Genomic DNA, 22,843 nt, shown 5'->3' with positions numbered 1-22,843 from the left:
GGTGTAATCGGATGAGTAATTAAGAGAAAATTTTATTTGAAACTTAGATGATAGGAATATTTCTCCTAGTTACTTAATGGATTAGGACTATAATAAAGTAAGATTCTTCAAGTTAACACATATCTGAATAGGAGTCGCTCGTTACAACTAAATCGAGAGTGCCCTCGATTTAGATTTTGTGTTTAACTTTATAGTATCATGGTTTGATATAGTATCTTGCCCCTTTATAGTATCTTTATAGTATCTTGCCCCTTTGATGTAACACTTAGATTGTGACCAACCGAATTGAATTCCTGCCATACTGGTCTGCCTTGAGAATCCATCTGTCTTCAGCCTCTCCAATTTTTCTTTTTTGTTGCGATTTGATGGGCAGGAACTATGGCAGCCCATATTGGTGGGCTCAGGCCTGTCTAGTTCCCAAATTTTTTTCCCAAAAACATTGCATGGAATCTTTACACATATACATAGAGCATTAAATATAGATTAAAAAACTAATTGCACAGTTATGAGGAAAATCACGAGACGAATCATTTAAGCCTAATTAGTCCATGATTAGCCATAAGTGCTACAGTAACCCACATATGCTAATGACGGATTAATTAGGCTCAAATGTTTTGCCTCGCGGTTTCCAGGCGAGTTATGAAATTAGTTTTTCCATTTGTGTTCGAAAACCCCTTTCGACATCCGGTAAAACGTCCGATGTGACGCCCAAAAATTTTCTTTTCACGAACTAAATAGGCTCTCAGTCTCACATCGGACGTTTGACCAGATGTCGAAAAGGGTTTTCGGACACGAATGAAAAAAACTAATTTCATAACTCGCCTGGAAACCTGTTGATGGAAAAAACACACTGCTCTAGGAGATTTGCTTAGCTCCAGTGCAGGTCCAAGACGTTGATGCGATGTCGGGGTGCCAGTTAGTTTGATCATGCAACTGACAAGATATGTAAACAATAGATAAAATAGACGATCGGCTGACAAGCCGATTGAGTAATTCCAGCTGATAGCCGATATTAGCCGATGCCGATTCTAACCGATTTCGATAGGGTTTTCAGCGATCGGCTATATGTCCAATGTAGATAATGATATAAAAACCATCGGTTGATGATAATAAAATATAACAATAATATAATCCAATAGAAACCAATTGGCTACTAATAATATGATAGGATAAGTACCGATCCGATGGTTAAAGTATACATCGGCTAAAAGTCTGATGTCCTTAAATCTACAAGATTAGAAAAACGGTGAAACTTTTTATTGCGATCGGCTAAATCCAACTTGTATATAATCCTTATAAGCCGATACAATGTCCAGATAACTTATCGGCTAGCACCCCGATAAAACAGTAACATGAACCTATTGGTTTAACAAGATTTACATTATCAACAACAATCTGGTAGGTCGAACCTGACCGATGCAACACGAGATTACATATAACAAATACTCGATGAGCCGATAGATCTGTCTAATGTGATGAATATAACCAATATAATTATAGCAGCATTGTGATTGTAGAGATATATCAGCTAAGACAGAAGATCTAAACTAACCGAGATAGTACCAACTAAGCCAATGCGTCTCTAAACACAATGCAATTAGAGATAGAATTGGAAAATCAGGTAGGCAAATATATCAACAAAACCAGAATGATCCAAGAGATCAAAACGATGCAGCCTTGAACAACATCAATGTAGTCGATAGATTTAGCACGGCCGACGGAACGTAGGACTTACCCCTTCGTCGGAGATCGAACTTAACCGATGCAGCCCCGCGTCAGGTGCCAAATTCCGCCCGTTGATAAGTAAAACCTCAGAAAAGAGGGTAGCGATGTGCCGAGAGTAGTATTGATTGAGAGATCAATTACAATTACCTCTAGTGTACATATTTATACCCATAGGTAGATACTAGTCCTTGTAGGACAAGAAAGAAACCTTCATAAAGATAAAAGGAAAACATAAATTACTTAACGGACACTAAACATACTAAACTAAACCCTGCCTAATTAATATATAAACTGCCATGTCGCATCCTCCTTGAACTCGGACTCTTCTAGATATGCTTCCTTTAATTGATCTTTACCCGAATCCATAAAAAATACAACTGTTGGCAATTGATAGTTTACATCGGTTGATCTAGGAATTTGAAGCTGATACTGATTCTAAGCCGATGATTATTCCGGGCTTACCAAATTTTGTCGTTAACAAAACAACGAGACGAATTTATTAAGCCTAATTAATCCGTTATTAGCACATGTCGGTTACTATAGTACTTATGGCTAATCATGGACTACTTAGGCTCAAAAGATTCGTCTCACAATTTTCATACAAACTGTGCAATTTGTTTTTTTTTAAAAAAATCTATATTTAATGCTCCATGCATGTGTCAAAGATTCGATGTGATGTTTTTGAGAAAAAAACATTTTGGGAACTAAACAAGGCCTTACCTAGTTGCGGGAACAGGATCACCTACATTTTGAGGTATTAATGTGGCCCATATTGGTTTGTCATATATCACTATTTGCACTCCACAGTATAGGCTTCCGGTTGTCGCTGCTATCTACCCAACTAAAAATCTATCAAACTAATGACCGGATGCTTGTGATTCATGAAGTTTTAAGACTGACAATTCTGCAGCTAATCTATGCTTCCTATAAAGATACAACCCACTAATTCTAAAGCTTAACATACAACCATGCCACATCATCATCCACTAGCAATAATTACATTTTCAACCTCATACAAGTAATATCATCTACAATCTATTTAATTCTACAAATCAACATGCAAACATATTCAATCATCACCCCTCAAATCATTTCCACAATATTTTTACAAATATATGTATCATTTTTATAGTAATATTTAACATAAACTTATCAATATGTTCCACATTAAAGCGCGAGATTCAATTGTTTGTTTCATGATAAATACTGATAAGCCTTGATATTTTATTTGTTTTCCTTTTACCTTTAGCTTGATTGTCAAAAAAAAAATATTGAAAAGTACTTAGTAATCCCCGCAGCAAGACACACAGGGAATCACCTAGTATATCAATTAAAAACTATGGATGTTCATAAATACTATATGTTGGCATGCAGAACAGGGATGTATTTAGTATAGAAAAACAGCCAGCACAGTGTAATAGAAGCTACAAACGAAATCTCCACCGTGAATATAATTTTGAAGAGAAAGGAAGTGTATTTAGTTTCTAGTAAGAGCTAGCGTGTAGTTGTGCTGATCAGTGTGTATCGGTATCCCAATTACACCATATAATGCTATAGGGCTTTGGAGGCATGGGGAATTTGACATGCACACCTCTAGCTTCTTTGACATCCGCCTCCTTGATTGCGAGAGTACAGGCTTCCCAGTGTGTTGCCGGCACAGATGCTCTCACAGTCACGTCGGTGTCAAGCTAATTTTCTTCTCTACTCCCCAAAGCCAATGCTTTTGCCGGGCTCTATGTTTTCTACGGACTATATATATATATTCCTTCTAGACAAGGGGACTCATTTGCTCTGTAGGACAGCTAGCTTCGAGTTAATCACTAATATGCATGAGATAGTTTTTTCACGAAAACGACTTCGTTCATTGGATGGTTTTTCTCGCCCCTTTTCTTTTTCTGTAAGATATTGGGAGAGTGATCGTCATCGACAACCTAGCTAGCTTGGCTTCATAAATTATTGTGCGTGTTATATTTGTGAGTGCAAATGTGTAAAAACAGGCTAGCTAGTTAAATACATAAATTAAACTTTGTTGGATCGTATTTGTAAATGCGGAGAACTTAAAATGAACAAAATAATTTCTCAATGAATCATGCTTGTTGTTTTTGTAGTAAAAGAACTGAAGAGTACATAGGCTAAATATATAATGCTCATGAGGACATTTGTACTGGTGTCAAGCACTATCTCGGCCATCTCTGGTCCCACAGCCAGGGAAGCTATCTCTGCTGGTAGCCTTCAGTGCTAGTTCATAAACATATTACACAAAGGAATATATATAGAGAGGGGTGTATCAATGGAAAATGGACACTCAACACTACATGCATAAGTTGGCAATATTAACCTGAAACCTAAGGAAATGTCATCTAGGAGCTAGTTAGGCTTCCGAGGCATCAGGAACCGGTCAGGCGTGAAAATATGCAATGGAGAGTAGTGCCTACGCTCAACCGCCGTCTACAGCTCGAGCGTAAGTATGCTCTGCAACTGTCGCATAAGCACCCTCTCGATTCGACGTTCGCAAAGTCATGACTCATGACCGTCTGTGCGTTATCACTTTCCGATGAGCCTATACAAGTGACAGCTATCAGCGAAGCGTACTTTCTAGTATCTATATATGCATCCATCGTGGACCTAGTCTGATGACTGATTTCTAGCAGTAAGTATGAAGGGTTCCTCGAAAATTTGGGTGATTTCAATGGGACCGAAATTTATGAAATTCCGTATTTTCGGCACTTTTTAAACCGAGACATTTTTGAAATTTTGACAGATTTTAACTGAACTTGAATAAACTTTTACCAAATCCAACAAAAAATGGAGAAGACCCAACAATTTCAGTCGATATATTGATTTCCTGGTGGGGTCCGAAATTTCGAACCGAAATTGCAATAAGGTGACCGTATTGACTAGATCCATCTCTATATGAATATTATTATGTGTTAATTTGTTCCTCTAAAATATTGATGGATTGCTAAACAACAAGCGCTACTGCCCCTTTCAATACTACAAGAATTTTTGAACATTGGTTGATGGTCATGGGATGTGTATTTCAACAATCTGGTTGTTATCTAATATTAATATTACTTTAAAAATGACTTACACTCCAGCATATTAACACTATTTTTTAATAAAGCGAGTAGTCAGATGTTATTGCAAAAGTTAACGGGGTCATCTATTAAAGACGGATGGTAGCACTATTATTAATGTCCGACATGTTGAGTCCGATGAACAGAAAGAGATTCACCTGTGGTTGATCACCTCATCTGTAATCTACGCAGGTACCGCTGAATTTGCATCTTCTATTGAACACATTCTCAGGTGTATTATGCCAAGCATACATGTTCTATTTGGCTAATCAAGACATCCATGAATTTGTTTTTATTTTGATTGAAATAATAAATTGTGCTGATAATCTTATACTTATTGAATATCTCTTATCTCAAAACACATAAGTGCATTGACGGCTTAAATCTCATGCTCACTCTAAAATTTGGATTATTTGATCTTAATCTTGAAACAAATAATATATATTGATCTATTTTTTTTCTGAATAAAAACTAACAACTGATAACTAATTTCCAGATGTGCTGTTCATATTATCCATATGCGTACTGTATACAGTCGGTGGCATATTATTGATATTCATGTCATTGGATTTTTTATAGGTACTATTAATTGCGATGGTATATTATATAGAGAATTCGTGTTAGACAGAACATGGCATGGTTGATACCAAGGACTGTTCATTCCTATAAAACTAAGAATCAATAGATATAGAGCTGTATCTATTGGGACTTTATCAATTTAATTTTGAATTTCCAAACTGATAATTGCAAATTGTAACTGACATTATCATCCTAAACCCTATAATTTGTAAATGATTTTGAATTCGTAAATATGGAGTACAAATCTTGGATTCTTAATTTAACTCCCTAGCTATATTAATTTAGTTCTAAAATTAATAGTCAGAAAGTTGTAAATGACAGGAAATCTTTTTTATTCTAAGCCACTACAAATAACCAACATATTTAACATAAAAACTTTTTATATGTAACGATAGCCTGTGCAATGCACAGGTTGGCAACTAGTTATCTTTAATTTCTAAAGTGTTGCATTGGCTCATGTTCAAATTTATACAATCAATAGTTAGATTAATCTTTATTAACTTGAACCTTATATTGTCTCGGATTGGTCCAATATATCTATCAAGATTATTTCTAATAAAGAAAGATCTATATTTGTTTATATTTGTTTTAGTTCTGATGATAGCATAATTCATCTAGTTTCCTAATTAATCAATTCTCAATCGGCTAGTAGCCATTGATTCCAACCCCGTCGGCATCTGCTGGGTACACGATCTCATATTGGCCCCTCTATATAATCTAATACAATTGTTTTTCTATCTTGTTAGTTATAGGATCAAATTAACTGGCACGCTCTAGACTTATTTTTAGAACCTGCACTAGAGGGGTTCAGATCCCCTAGAGTTGGGGCAAACTCCACCGGTGGATTTGGCTCAATCTTAACTGTTCTTCTGACTTCTACGGCTGGGATCATGGCCCCTACTCTTCTTCTAATCAACTATCTTAATCATATAGATTTAGAGGAAAACATTTAGTTTTTTAAGTGCTTCCCACCATAACCATGATTATTCTCCGGCCAATAATATCAATAAAACAACGCTGTCCATCACAAAACCATCTAAACAAACATTAGCATTATGTTCTTGAGGTGGATACCCTTGAATCTTCAGTTTGACTGTTTCAGGCAATGAAGAACAATATGCCAATATTAACACCATAGCTGAACTAAAGTTCGATGACAAAGACTAAGCTGTCTGCTGCAGTGCTGCTTTGGTACTTGTAATTTAATTAGGAAAGGAAAGAAACACGGTTACAGAGATTAGAGAAAATCTCAGCCGTATAAGTCAAAAGGACGGTTGAGATTAGGCCAAATCCACCCGGTGGAGTTGGTCCCAACTCCAGTGGATCTGGAGCTGCACTAGAGTTAAGCAAATGTCTCGGTTTTTTCGTGTGTTGGACAAATTTTGTGGCAACAGGTGCATGTGGATTCACGGTGGCTTGTGGCACCTGACGAGTGGACGACAAGGAATTTGTTATGGGATCGAGGAAGGGAAGACATATATCCTACTACAACTTACAGAATCGTCCCCAAGCAAATACCATATAAATATAATTAATTTTCGTCCTTTTTAAATTTATATTGTTCGACTATATATTGATGGTGCAAATAAAAGTGAGCCGGCCATGCAATGTGCATGCATGGGCTGACACTACCATGCAAGCTAAGGTAATGCCCATCAATATATCTAGTTGGGCTTGGGAGGCACCGGGAACCGATGAGATGTCAAAATACGCCATTTAGAATACTGCATGCACTCGGCATCCGCATGCTGTTTTCACAGATGCTCCACAAGTAATGAAGCCAGAAGCTGTACTAGGGATCCTTGATGGAGCGGCAAATAGAGGTTGTGTACAGGGTGGTATCATTTAACCATGAGACCTGCAGGATCATATGCACGTAACCGAGCATACGACGCATACAAGGTGTCCCCCGTTGCGTTGCGCGTACACCAGACTGCTGTGTGTTGTGTGATGAAACACCGGTTTTGAGCTATCTGTTGTAACGTCCAAGCAGAGACGACCATATATATCTGTACACGATCAGTGTTTAGATTTTATTAAAGAAAAACACATTAATTGATTCATATATATGCTGAAGAACAGGGGTCATTTTTTCATTGTTTTCTACGGGTTATAGATTAATTGATGGATATGCTGAACAACGGATGATTGTACGTTGGGTGCGTGGTCTAGCAACCCGGTTGTGATATAAGCTGAGCAGGTGTACTAGGATAATTTAAAGTGTACATCATGACAGTGTACAAAGTCCTGTACTCCTGTTTGGTGAGAATGGCCGGCGTGTGCCAACGCGCTGCTTGTGCTCATTTTGATTAATTAACGGCCGGTTCCTGCCCAAATACTGAGCAGCCGTGCTATATAGTTTCAGTTTGGCCATGGCGATTGATTGCGGCCGCCCATATGCTTGTTTGGGAAGAAAAATCAGATAAAGAGCAAAGCCGGCCATCTTTCTTCTCACCCTATATCTACATGTTCGTACTCGTAGTCTCCAGTTGGGGTTTGGGAGGTATCGGAAATATATCCAACTCGATATGCGTGCGGAACATTATTGTTTGAATGTTCTTCAGTAAATTAGCAGGACCAAACAGGTAGTCATGAGGACATTTCTACTGGTGTTAAGCAACTCTGTTAGGTCCGAAGAAGGCCAAGAGCATGCGACATCTACTTACTGGCACTTGGTGTTCTCCAAGTACGTACGGTCGTGAAGCTAGTCCAATGACCGGTTTTGACCTATGTATTGTATCATCAAAGCCGAGAGTACCATATTTCTTAGATTAGATTTTTTTTAAAAAAAGAAAAGATTAATTGATGGGCTGAATATTTTCTGAGTTATGGGTGCGGTCTCTCTGTGTCTTCGTCGTACGCGTCGTCGGTTCAAACTATATATTCGGATACTCGGATTACATTCGAGGTGTGCTTGTGCGATATATTGACGGGTTCTGGCCCAAATTAACACTGAGTAGACGAGTAGTCATTCCATCGTTTGATTAATTTGCCACTTAATTTCCTAAAAAATCATGGAGTAATTAATCATGTATGATGAGCTTACCTACGTATATGCGTGTTAAATTTATGAGTGGCTAGTTAAACAAGGAAATGAAAGTGTGGATCGTATTTGTAAATGCGGAGAGAGAAGTAGGTATGAAAAATATAATTTCTCAATGAGCCAAGCTATAGTTTTTTTAATAGAGAACTGAAGAGTACATATATAGGCTGAATAATGTTCATCAGGATGTTTGTACTGGTGTCAAGCACTTACGCACGGACTCAGCTTCGGTGACATTGGATAGGCAAGTCACAACGTGACATTGGATAGATCTGGGCCATCTAAAACACATCCAACGGAGATGGCGCTTGGGCCCACCTGCAGGTCGAAATATCGCCGCCCGCCGCCCATTCAGCTTTCCTGCGTCCGAAACGGCGCCCTCCCCCAATCCTTCCCGCGCGCGCTCGCATCGACGTTTCGCCTCGCCCGTATCCGGCCGTCGCCTCAAGCGCGAGCCAGCTAGGAGGCTCACCGCCGCCGCGCCTGCGCCAGGCCGCCGTGCTCGCCGCGAGTGGGGATGGGACTGGACGGCCGTGACCTGTGAAGTGCCCTGCCGCCGCGACCGGGGGCGCGTGGAGCGGCCGGCCGTCGGGCCTGACGGCGTGGTGGTGCAGGCGGGCGACCGCCCAGCCGGAGCCTGACACGTCGAGGGGATGTCCTGGAGGAGGCCGCGCTGCTCCAGGCTCGCTGATGCTAGATGAGAAATTGGTACCAGAAAGTTCAGTTCAGTTACTTGAAGCAATTGCATAGCTCAATTTTCACATGGTTAAATCTATTTGAAATGCCATATTGCCATGGATACAAGATAAGCAAAATATATTTCTCATTTCACACAATCAAGAGAAAATGTAAAAAAAAAAGATGAAATTATGCAATATGCCCTATTTTTTCAGATAGTGAATTATTTGGAATACAAATTCAGATATTTGTTTGATACTGTGTTGATCAGAAGTCTCCTTCACTTCTACACTTAGAACCCCTGCACGTAGTAGACCCGCAGCGCGTACACCGCCGCGGCCACGAGCGTGCCGGCCCACCGCCCCGCCGTGTGCGGCGCCACCCGATCCAGGTAGTGCTGTGCTGGAATGCCCGCGACGACTCTGTGCGCCACCGCTCCACTGACCCGGAGGCGGACCCACCGCCGCCAACGGGGGAGGGCTCCATGGTCGCCGGCCGCGCTGGTTGGGGGATTCCGAGGCGAGGCGAGGCGAGTCGGTGGGGCTAGGTTTCGTGGCGTTGCCCTGGGCGATGGGAGCGCTGCGCCTGCGCTGCGCATGGGTTGGATTTGGTCAAAGCGAAAGCGGAGAAGAGGAGGAGAAGGGATATTTCGACCTGCAGGCGGGCCCAACTGCCATCTCCGTTGGATGTGTTTTGAATGGCCCAGATCTATCGAATGTTACACCTGTCACCGAAGCTGAGTCCCGCACGCACTAGCTCTGCGATGTCTGATCATCCTGGCCAGCAAAACGAGCTGCTGACTTATAAATCACATTACACCCATAGCGATACACTGGTGGAGAAACCATCTTTGGTCAGTCGATCAGATTTTACAATAGTCCCGATTGTGTTATAAACCGGGACTAAAAATATCTTTAGTCCCGGTTTAAAAGCTACAGGGTACTTTTTCAATCTTTAGTATCGGTTGGTGTTACCAACCGGAACTAAAGATCTATTTATAGTCTCGGTTGGTAAAACCAATCGGGAGTAAAGATTGACGCGGAGATCAGAGAAGTGTGCGCGATCGGATCGAGGCCGGTACCTCCTCCTCTCCTTTAACTCCTCTCCTCAACCTTATCTCCTCCTCTCATCTTTAACTCCTCTCCTCAACCTTATCTCCTCCTCTCATCCTTATCTCTATTCTCCTCCTTCTCCTCCCTACTGGCAGGGGCGCGAGGGCCGCGGATCGCGAGGGCGGCGGGTCGCGGAGGGCCAGCCGGCGCGGCGCGCGGTGAGGCGGCGGCTGGAGGCGGGGCGCGGAGGGCCGGCGCGGCGGCTGCGCGCGGCGAGGCAACGCTTTCTCCCTTTTTTTTTTTGAAGAATCTGAGATTGTTGTGTGATGTGTTTGATTGGATCTGAGATTATTGTGTGCTGTATTTGATTTGTGTGTGATGTGAATATGTGATGAATTTTGTAGAAGTTGTGATGTAATTTTTTTTAAGATTTTGTGATGTATTTGAGTATTTGAGATGATCGATCTGTGGATTTGGAGGCAATTTGAGGATGATTGATTTAGGATTTTGGGGACAGGATGGAGTGAAATCAATATATTTAAAAATAATGAAGAAAAGAAAATAATAAAAAGGAACCGGAAAGAGCAACCAGATTAGCCTCTTTAGTCTCGGTTGGTAACACCAACCGGGACTAAAAATGGATTTTTACCCCCGGTATTTTCACCCGGGACCACTGGTAGAGAAACCATCTTTCGTCGGTCGGCCGAATTCCAAAATAGTCCCGGTTGCAATAAAAACCGGGGCTAAAGATGATCTTTAGTCCCGGTTAAAAAGGGTAACGGGCATATTTGATCTTTAGTCCCGGTTCAAATGCTGTCAGGTCTTGTCAGGCCCCCCCGGGATCTTTAGTCGCGGTTGGTGTTACCAACCGGGACTAAAGATCGTAATTACCAACCGGGACTAAAGATCCCGGGGATCCAACCGGGACTAAAGTGTCACCCCTATATATATGTCTTCTTCCTCCTCCAGCTGCCCAAGCAAGCTTCAAAATTTCTTCAAAAAAGAGGGGAGGTCATGCCAAAATTTCAAGTGAATTTATTTTGGTGATTATATACAAATCAGAGGTGACTAAAAGGTTAGCAACTTCATCCTCCAATGTTTTTTTTGTCATATTACATTTGGAGCTATGTTTTGCACACTTTTTTGTCTCCAAAATTTAGCTGTAAGTTGATGAGAGAGAAAATTTGTGTGGAGAAGAAAGAATATATAGCAATTTAGTTGATTTGCTAAAGAAGGTTTTATAAAATAGTTGAGAAGGAAAATATAGTGAAAGTTAATCTTAAATAATAGAAAACAAACTAAAATGAAAATTAAAAGAAGTAAAACACATTAATTAATATTAGTTTAAAACTTTAGAAATAGTAAATAAGAATTATTTGGTATAATATTTTATGATTTTTGTATGAATAAAGATATGTCATTATTGTATGACTGTTGAAAGAGTTTGTAATTATTTTATAATTATTGTATGACTGTCATTATTGTAAGAATAATTTTTTGTGTACGATTTTTTTTCATGTCATGTAGATGGATCGGCAATGGATGTACGCTGACCGGCGGTCCAAAGAGTTTATTGACGGCGTGCATTATTTTTTGAGAGTGGCCGAAGCTAACAGGCATAAGGGTTTTATTTGTTGTCCATGCAATAAGTGTAAGAATCAGAAGGAGTATTCTGCATCCAGGACTATTCATTTCCACTTGTTTGAGTCGGGGTTCATGCCAAGCTATAATTGTTGGACATACCACAGAGAGCAAGGTGTTGAAATGGAAGAAGATGAAGTGTAAGACGACAATATTCTGGACTTTGCTCAGTACGTTGGATTTAAAGGAAATCAAACGGGTGAGGAGGAAAGGGATGCTGATGGTAACGACGTTGCGGATGATCTTGGTCAGATGTTGCAGGACGCCAAGGAGGACTGCGAAAGTGAAAAGGAGGCCCATAAATTGGACAAGATGTTAGAGGACCACAGAACGTCGTTGTACCCAGGTTGCGAGCAGGGGCACAAAAAGTTGGATACCACTATGGAGTTCTTGCAATGGAAGGCAAAAAATTGTGTTAGTGACAAGGCATTTGGCAATTTATTAAAACTCGTTAAGAACATTCTTCCGGAGGGAAACAAATTGCCCGAGACAACGTACGAGGCTAAGAAGATAGTCTGCCATCTAGGACTGGAAGTTCAGAAGATTCACGCATGTCCGAAAGATTGTATCCTATATCGCGGTGAGGAGTACGAGAACCTAGAAGCATGCCATGTTTGCAAAGCACTACGATACAAGATTAGACGAGACGATCCAGGAGAAGTTGATGGGCAGCTAGCAAAGAAGATAATTCCTGCTAAGGTGATGTGGTATTTCCCTATAATACCACGGCTAAGGCGTTTGTTCAGGAACAAGGGGAATGCTAGAATGATGCGATGGCACGCTGCAGAGCGTCAACAAGACGGGATGCTGAGACACCCCGCCGATGGTTCGCAGTGGCGAAACATCGACAGAAAATTTAAAGACTTTGGAAAGGACGCACGAAACATACGGTTTGGTTTGAGTACGGATGGCATGAATCCTTTTGGAGAGATGAGCAGCGGCCATAGCACTTGGCCCGTTACGATGTGTATCTACAACCGTACGAAGCCTAAACATCGCAGCGGAAAAACAGTGTTTGCTATGGTTAAAGATCTTAAAGTAGTGTTCAGAAAGGGGCCTGGAAGCCAGCCTATAGAGAGCGAAGATGGTCACGCCGCGATGTGGAAAAAGAACTCTATATTTTGAGAATTACCCTATTGGGAATTCTTGGACGTCCGCCACGCAATCGACGTGATGCACCTCACTAAGAACCTTTGCATAGACCTTTTTGGCTTCCTAGGTGTATATGGAAAGTCGAAAGATACACTGGAAGCACGTAATGATCTGAAGCATATGGAACAACGCGGCGACCTTCACCTGGAACCAAAGGAGAAAGGAAGCCATTACTTGAGTCCAGCCAGCTACACTCTTAGCAAGGCAGAGAAGGAAAATATGTTTGAATGCTTGGAGTGCATAAAGGTACCGTCTGGATACTCCACGAATATCAAGCGAATAATAAGCACGAAGGAGAAGAAGTTCACAAACCTAAAGTCTCATGACTGTCACGTGTTGATGACACAACTGCTATCAGTTGTAATAAGGGGTATCCTTTTAGACAATGTCCGGGCAACAATAACAAAGCTATGTACATTCATGAACGCAATTTCGCAGAAGGTCATCGATCCGGATAGATTAGAAGCCTTTCAGAATGATGTGGTGCAATGTCTTGTCAGTTTTGAGTTGATATTTCCACCTTCATTTTTCAATATAATGACGCATCTGCTTTGTCACCTTGTCAAAGATATCAGTATTCTCGGGCCTGTGTACCTACACAACATGTTTCCTTTCGAGAGGTACATGGACATTCTGAAGAAGTATGTTCGTAACCGTGCTCGTCCAGTGGCAAGCATCGCCGAGGGGTATGGAACAGAGGAGGTCATCGAATTTTGCGTAAAATTTATTGAAGACCTTCGCCCAATCGGGGTACCTGAATCACGCCATGAAGGGAGACTACGGGGAAAGGGAACTCTCGGAAGGAAAGCAATAATGACGGTAGACAACAATTTATTCCGTAAAGCCCATTTCACGGTTCTGCAACAATCTTCATTGGTAGCTCCTTACATCGAGGAGCACTTGGCTTTAGTTCACGCCAGAAACATCGGTAAGTCCGATGCATGGATTGCACGGCATCACATTGATACTTTCCCCGCGTGGCTACGACAACATCTCATGGGTAACGAGACGATCAACCAACAACTTGCCTTCCTGGCGAGGGGACCGTCTGGGTCGATCGCGACATTCCAGGGATATGAGATCAATGGGTATACATTCTACACGAGAGCCCAAGACATGAAGAGCACGAACCAAAACAGCGTTGTTCGTATCGATGCCATGGGACACGATGGAACAACTGGCACGTATTACGGTGCCATCGAGGACATATGGGAACTTGACTATGGTCCTCTCAAGGTCCTATGTTCCGGTGCCAATGGGTTAGGTTGACTGGTGGAGGCATAATGATTGATGACAGTGGGATGACAACGGTTGACCTTAACAAGGTTGGATACTCGGACGAACATTTTGTCCTTTCCAATGATGTAACGCAAGTCTTTTACGTGAAGGACATGTCTAGCAAAGAAAAGAAGGGCAGAGGGCCTGACGAGCCTAAGCGTCACGTGGTTCTCCCAGGCAAAAGAAAAATCGTCGGAGTTGAGGACAAGACTGACGAGGATTACGATCAGTTGGATGGGCAACCCCCTTTCACGGTGACGATTGACCCTAGCATCCTCCTATCAAATGAAGACACACCTTACTCATGTAGCGATCACAAGGAGGGAACAATAGTGAGGAGAAAGTACGTGCGGTCAACCGTCACCGCCGATGTATTGCCGTAATTATTGTGTACATGATGTAAACTATTTTGGATGTATTGATTATCCATATAAATCAATTGTTGTATGGCATATGCTAATTACGCACGATTATTAGAGGTTTTAACAATTTTAAATCATGTATATGCTAGTTATATGCGATAATTAGAATTTTTAAAAGTTTTAAATCATGCATGTGGCATTTACATATGTTACTTAGAGTTTTTAACAATTTTAAATCATGTATATGCTAGTTATGTGCGATAATTAGAATTTTTAAAAGTTTTAAGTCATGCATGTGGCATTTACATATGTTACTTAGAGTTTTTAACAATTATAAATCATGCATATGCTAGTTACATGCGATAATTAGGATTTTTAAAAGTTTTAAATCATGCTTGTGGCATTTACATATGTTAATTAGAGTTCTTAACAATTAATTAATATCATTCATATGCTAATTATATATGACTATTCAAATTTTTAAAAGTTTTAAATCATGCATGTGGCATTTACATATGTTAATTAGAGTTTTTAACAATTAATTTAATATCATTCATATGCTAATTATATATGATTATTAGAATTGTTAAAAGTTTTAAATCATGCATGTCGTATGTATTTACATATGTTAATTAGAGTTTTTATGAATTAATTTAATATCATTCATATGCTAATTATATAAGATTATTAGAATTTTTATTAATTTTAAATCATGCATGGCGTATGTATATACATATGTTAATTAGAGTATATATGATTATTAGAATTTTTATTAATCTTAAATCATATATTTGTTTACTACGTTTTATCCACTTAATTTACTACAGACAACAATAATTTTTCGAAGTAATTGTCATTAATTTTTTGACTCTAAATAATTTTAATGCATTATTTTCTATTTTAGAAACACATATGTAATGGAAATTAATATTCAGTGCGCTTATCAGTAGTCCCGGTTCTTAACCCTAATCGGGTTTAAAAAGAATTTGGAAATAGCGGGAAAATATCTTTAGTCCCGGTTGATAAGAACAACTGGGAGTAAACACTCCCGGTTGTTCTTATCAACCGGGACAAAAGATCTAGGGGTATTAATATTCCCGATGCGCGCCCTCGTCTTCTCCACCAGCACTTAGAAGTTTTTGCCCCGATCGACCTCTCTCGGCTTCTCCTTCGCCGCCACTGCCTAGGGCATCCCCGCGCCGACGCCGCCGTCGTATCTCGCCATCGTCTCGCGCACGTCGTCGTCGCCGCCTCCGCCTCCTCCGCCGCCGCCGCATCTCTAGGGTGAGAGCCGCCGCCGCATCCCTTTCTAGCTCTCTCTCTCCGATCTCGATCTCTCTCTCTCTCTCCCTCTCTCCCAAACCGCCGCCGGCCGCCTCGCCACGACGCCGCCGCGGCACCGCACCGCCACGCCGCCACGCCGCTGCCGCGCAACGCCGCCGCCGTGCCGTGCGCGTCGCCGCCGCCGCGCAACGCCGCCACCGCCCCGCGCGCCACGCCGCCACTGCCCCGCGCACCCCGCCGCCGCCACGGCGCGCCGATGCCGCGCGCGCCAAGCCGCAGCCGCGCCGCCCCGCCGCCGATCCGCTGCCGCCCCGTGAACGAACGAACGTGAACGTGAACGTCAACGAATGTGAACGAGCAAACGAACGTGAACGAGAACGTGAATGAACGAAACGTACATGAACGAGAATTGAACGTGAACGAACGAGCGTGAACGAACGTTAACGAACGTGAACGTGAACGAACGTAAACTTAGCATTGTATTTGAATTGAATGTAAACGAACGAACGCGCGTGAACGAACATTACTTAACGTCGTTAACGTGGACGCACGTGAACGAACGAACGTAGGTGAATGAAACGTGACCTTAACGAGAACGCGAACGTGAACGATCGTGAACGAAACGTGAACGTGAAATACAATATATGTTACTTCGTGTTTATCCTAATACATCTTTTTGTATGTTGCAGAAAAGACGTTATCGTCGTCGTCCCTCAAGCCGGAGTGGTAGCTAGCCCTCGAAGGAATTCGCGTAGGCAAGTGACGTAAATATATATATGATTGTTATATTTTTAATGCAATTAAGACTATTAGATTTAATATATGACACTTAGACTTAGCATTATAGTTAGAGTTTTAATACAATATTATTTGAGTTTTAATATAAGATTATTATAGTTTTAATATAAGATTATTATATTTGTAATTAGACTTAGTATATAATTATTGAGTAGCTAGGGTCCTAATATACGTTTCCTAGACTTAGCATATATGACTATTTGAGTTTTAATATAAGATTATTAGATTTGTAATTAGACTTAGCATATAAGGTTGTGTAGGGTTCTAATATACGACAGTTAGACTTAGCATAAGATTATTTGAGTTTTAATATAAGATTATTTGAGTTTTCGTATAAGATTATTATAGTTTTAATATACGATTATTAGATTTGTAATTAGACTTAGCATATATGGCTTCGCATATACGACAGTTAGACTTAGCATATATGACTTAGCATATATGATTGTTAGCACATAAGATTGTTAAATCAAAAATGTCTCATGACTTAGCAACTGTTTCCTGTATGAACAGATGGCTGATCGCGATGAGGAACAGATATTGTACTATACAATCGCGGAGGGAAGTAGCCAGTACTGGAACGAAGAAGAGGGGAACGAGGATCCAAACCAGTATTTGAACGAGGAAGGGAACATAGAGAGGGATGCGGAGGGGAACCAGGAGGGGCACGTGGAGAGGGATGTGGAGGGGAACCAGGAGGAGGAGGCTAGTGGAAGTCAACCCTCCGCTGGACGGAAGAGGGCACGCGGGCAACGAGGTGCCGCGAAGAAGCTTGAGGGTCGGCACATCATAACGGAAGTGGACGAAGACGGCCGACCTAGTGCCCCGGCGGAAGCCGCCAAGAACTACGTACGTCACAGCGGTTGGGTTGTGCGGGATAACGTGCCTGTTAGTACTGTGTACTGGCGCAGAACAAGGGCACGCGGAGATCATGAGAGCTTTGTCCCAGATTCGGAGAAAGAGATGCTGTGGACCACAATGCTCGAGACATTCACCCTTCCCGCGGGTACAGAGGACAAAGTGAAAATGTGGACTCTATAGAAAATGGCAGAATAGTTTCGGAGCTTCAAGGGAGATCTGTACCAGAAATATATCCTGAAGGGGCAGACACCGAACTTCGACACATTCCCAAAGCTAAGGGATCACTGGGACGAGTTCGTTGCATATAAGACAGATCAACAAGGGCAGGCGATGATGGAAAGAAACAAAGAAAATGCTGCAAAGAAGAAGTACCATCACCACTTGGGGTCAGGCGGCTATAGAATCGCGATGCCGAAGTGGGAGGAGATGGAGGCTAGCTTGATTGAGAGGGGTTTCGAACTGGCCACCACCAATTGGCCGGAACGATCAAAGTTCTGGTACTGTGCTCACGGTGGAACGCTCAACCCAGTTGATGGCTCCCTGGTCTTCGGCGATCAGATACGCGAGGCTGCGCGTCGACTAACGGACGCAGTGGAAGCCTCTTCTCAGGGCACGTTCCGACCCGACAGAGAGAAGGACGAGCTGTCACTCGCCCTGCAGACTCCAGAGCATCCAGGATGAACACGAGGGAAAGGAGTGATTCCTTGGAAGATTGGGTTGAAGGAGGACATCCACACGTACAGGAGTCGGATGAGGAGCAAGAGAGATACCGAGGCGAAGATTGCAGATCTTGAGTTCAGGGTATCGAGCTACGAGCTCAGCATGCAAGAGGAGGTGGCAAGGAAGGTTGATGAACGCATAGCCGCACATCGGTCCCATGATCCCCAGCCGACCATTCCTCCTGCTATGGTGAGCCCTTCAGGAAATCGTAGCAAATGCGCCTCAACGAGGCAGGTAGGATCACAGAGCATGGACGCCATGCAAACCCAGGACGAAACCACCTGCCCCGTTGATGACATCACTCAGCGGACACCATGTGAGCTGCATATTCCCTTCAAGAACTTATCAATAATGGTAAGCTCGTAGTTTATAGATTTTAGATTTGGCCATTCCGCTAGTTGCTGCTTATATATGTTGATTACTAATAAATAACCTCTCACCACGTGAAGGTGGCGTCGGGCATGGCCATCCCAACAGACCCTTCAGGTACTTACCACTGCAGGCCGATTCCAGCAGGATACTCGAAGGTCGAAGTTGAGTTGGTCGAAGGCGCGTACGAGGACCTCGAGCTGGATTACCCTAGAGGAGACGGTGAGACGCATCTACGAGACACAAGCCACGCCATTATTCTATGGCGCAAGCGGTATATCATCTTCCCTGGGCGACAAGCGGCGTCTGATGCACCATCTCCTCTGGCTCCGCCATCTCCTCCTCAGGCTCCTTCATCGTCTCCTCCTCATGATCCAGCACCGTCTCCACCTCAGGTTCCTGCACCGACTCCTCCTCAGGCTCCTGCACCGACTCCTCCGCAAGCTCCTCGTCTGGCACCTTCCAAGTCAAGAGCCCCCCAAGCTCCACCGCCTGCCCCCACAAGGGCAACGAAGAAGGCGAAAGTTGACGCCGCCAAGAACAAGGACCCGGGGTACGATTGCACGCAAGAGGAGCTTGACGCTTATGTGGCATCAGAAGTCAGGAGACAATTGAAGCCTCGAAGTCCAGAAAAGAAGATTCCTATAGACTCAAGTGTCAGGAACTTCTTTAGGGGTATGTCTGCACCTGCCAAGGTGGCCATAAAGCTATCGAACTATGAGCGAACACTCAAGAAAGCATCTTTTGGAAAGTCCAAACCAGTCCCTCAGCTTGGAGAGCAACCAAACCAGGAGATCGAGCCGTTGGTGACCGGTGAAGATTTTGGAATACAAGACTTTATTAATGACACCGGGCTAACTACGGATCAATAGCTACGAGGCGCACTAACTGAAAAGGCGGAAGTGAAATACATGTACGAACTCGGTAAACCGCTTGTCAAGCCTGAGCAGCTGTAGTCCCTACCCACACAAATGTATAAGTTCCATAAACTGTACATTGAGATGAGCGCCACCGGTAGAGAGATGATCGGAGCGAGGATCAGGGACACGGACTTCTTGCAAGGAGATGACATTCTCTGGATCAATTTCCAGGGTATCTACGAACTATACCAGCTGGACGCCCTCGACGTTTCTATTATGAGTTACTGGATTTTGTAAGTATCGTTCAGTTAGATTTCTTATTACGTTTCCTTTAATTAATTAGGTCCTTATATATAAGTAGACTATATATAATATATACTTCCTTTTATCGTTGTAGAATGGAGATTCAAAGGGCCCGACGGCGGGGGGTTTTCGATACTGGATTCATCGACCCTCGAAAAGTAAACGTCGCAATGCTTGACCGGTATCCGCAAGAAACAGAGGACAATCTCGTCCAACTCCTGAAGGTGCAGCATTATAAGACGTTCATACTGTTGCCGTACAACACAGAGTTAGTTTCATTTTACTGTCTTCCTATACCAAATTTCATTCCCGTACGAACATGCTAAGTGTTTCATATGTAATGCATCCCACGCACATTGCAGATTCCACTGGGTGCTTTTACTCTTCGACCTGGAGGCCTGCACCGTCAACGTATATGGCTCAATGGATAAAAAAGAGTCTACGTTTGACAAGGTTTTTGAACTTATAGATAGGTACTGTCATAAGTTCATATGTTAATTAAGGATCTTGTAGCACAACTCCTTCGGGAGGAAGAAATCAAGTGGTATCAAAGAGCAAAGACTGATGATGTTCGTTTGGGAGATAATAATACAAAATATTATCATCTGATTGCAAATGGCAAACATCGGAAGAAACGTATTTTCAGTCTAGATCAAGAGGAAGGTAAGATTGAGTGGAATGAAGCTATTAAGAATTATATCACTGAGTTTTATAAGAAACTCTTTGGACCACCTGATGCAAGTACTCTCTCTTTTGATGCAAATAGAATTGATGATATCCCCCAAGTTACAGAGGCTGAAAATGACCACCTCATTGCCCCTTTCTCCGAGGAGGAGGTGCGGGAGGCAATCTTTGACATGGAGACAAATAAGGCACCGGGTCCTGATGGAATTCTAGCTGAATTTTATCAGAAGTTTTGGCATGTTATCAAGCACGATTTGTTGACCATGTTCAATGAATTTCATGCTGGGGAGTTGCCAATCTTCAGCCTCAACTTTGGGGTGATCACTTTGATACCCAAAGTCAAGGAAGCTAACCGTATCCAACAATACAGACCAATTTGCCTCCTAAATGCTAGCTTCAAAATTTTCACTAAGGTGGCCACTAATAGAATAAACTCGGTGGCTGACCGTATAGTGAGTCCAACTCAAACAGCTTTCATGAGAGGTTGCAACATCCTAGATGGGGTTGTCGTCATACACGAAACTGTTCATGAGTTGCATCGCAGAAAATTGAGTGGGGTCATCCTTAAGATTGACTTTGAGAAGGCTTATGACAAAGTAAAATTGCCTTTCCTACTACAAACTCTTCGCATGAAAGGTTTCTCGCCAAGATGGATTTCTTGGATTGAGTCCTTCATTTCAGGAGGAAGTATAGCAATCAAAGTTAATGATGACGTTGGACGGTTCTTTCAAACAAAGAAAGGCCTTCGACAAGGTGACCCGCTATCTCCCATTTTATTCAATATTATAGCGGACATGGTAGCGGTTATGATCCAGAGAGCAATTAATGCAGGACAGCTTGTTGGAGTGGTGCCTCATCTCATTGATGGTGGATTGTCCATCCTCCAATATGCTGATGATACTGTACTCTTATGGAACATGATCTAGAGAAAGGTTGTAATCTGAAAATGTTGTTGAATGTTTTCGAAGAATTATCTGGCTTAAAGATTAATTTCCATAAGAGCGAGCTTTACTGCTTTGGTGAAGCCCAAACAGTTCAGGATCAATATACTAACCTTTTTAAATGTGAGGTTGGTTCTTTTCCATTCCGTTACCTTGGCATTCCTATACATCATAGGAGACTTCGTAATTTGGAGTGGAAGGAAGTGATTGAACGGCTTGAAAAATGGTTGGCAAGTTGGAAAGGCAAACTTTTATCACTTGGAGGGCAACTAACACTAATCAATTTAGTGCTTACCAACCTACCAATGTACATGATGTCCTTTTTGGAAATACCTAAAGGAGTGATCAAGAAGATTGATTATTTCCGATCAAGGTTCTTTTGGCAAGGGGATGGACACAAAAGGAAATATAGACTAGCAAGGTGGGACATCATATGTCGTCCTAAAGACCAAGGGGGTTGGGAATTCAAGATCTTGAAATTAAGAACAAGGCTCTCCTTAGCAAGTGGTTGCATAAACTACTCACTACAGATGGTGTGTGGCAACAAATGCTAAGGAACAAATATTTGGGGTCACAGCCTTTGTCTCAAGCTTAGTGGAAAGCAGGAGACTCACACTTTTGAGCTAGTCTAATGAAGGCTAAGCCTGATTTTCTCAGGTTTGGCTCCTTCAACATCAAAGATGGCTCTCAAGTTCGGTTTTGGGAAGATAAATGGTTGGAGAATGCCTGTTTAAGAGAACAATATCCTTGTCTCTATAACGTTGTTAGGCATAAACATGCAACTATTTCAGAAATTTTCCAAACCAGTCCTCTAAGCTTTTCTTGGCGTAGGGACCTTACTGGCTCTAAGTTAGTAGCGCGGAATCACCTTCTCTCACGCATCGCTAATATTATATTATCTCACGACCAAGATGAGTTTAAATGGAATCTAACCACTGATGGCAGATTCTCGGTTAAATCTCTTTATCTTGCGTTGGTGGAGACCAATGTTCCCAATATAAACAAAAGAATCTGAAAGATCAAAGCCCCCCTAAAGATTAAGATCTTCTTATGGTACTTACGTCGTGGAGTAGTCTTAACAAAAGATAATCTTATTTAAAGGAATTGGAGAGGAAACAAGTCTTGTTCTTTCTGCCATAAAGATGAAACTATTAATCATTTGTTCTTTGATTGTCGTTTTACCCGCGCAGTTTGGTATTTAATCCAGTTTGCTTCGAATATTAGTTTACCTAATAGTACAACTCATATGTTTGGGCATTGGATAAGAAGACAACCACGCAATTTGAGATTTTTGGTCTTGTTAGGGCAACAACAACTATTTGGTCTATTTGGCTTTGCAGAAATGATGTGGTTTTTGAAAGAAAAAAACATATCTTCTCCTTTGCAGGTTATCTTTTTTATTACACATTGGCTCCGCTCATGGGCTATCCTTCAGA

General features: G+C 42.1%; 1 pseudogene; it reads left to right on the top strand.

Annotated features, from left to right (window-relative positions):
* Nucleotides 1-17,182: 17,182 nt before the first annotated feature.
* On the top strand, nucleotides 17,183-22,141 carry LOC136354555 (uncharacterized; annotated as a pseudogene).
* The last annotated feature ends 702 nt before the right edge of the window (nucleotides 22,142-22,843 follow it).

Source organism: Oryza sativa, chromosome 12 (assembly GCF_034140825.1).
Source record: "Oryza sativa Japonica Group chromosome 12, ASM3414082v1".
In the NCBI taxonomy this organism is placed as follows: domain Eukaryota; kingdom Viridiplantae; phylum Streptophyta; class Magnoliopsida; order Poales; family Poaceae; genus Oryza; species Oryza sativa.
Note: the sequence above shows the minus strand (reverse complement) of the source record. Positions and strands in the feature narration are given on the sequence as shown.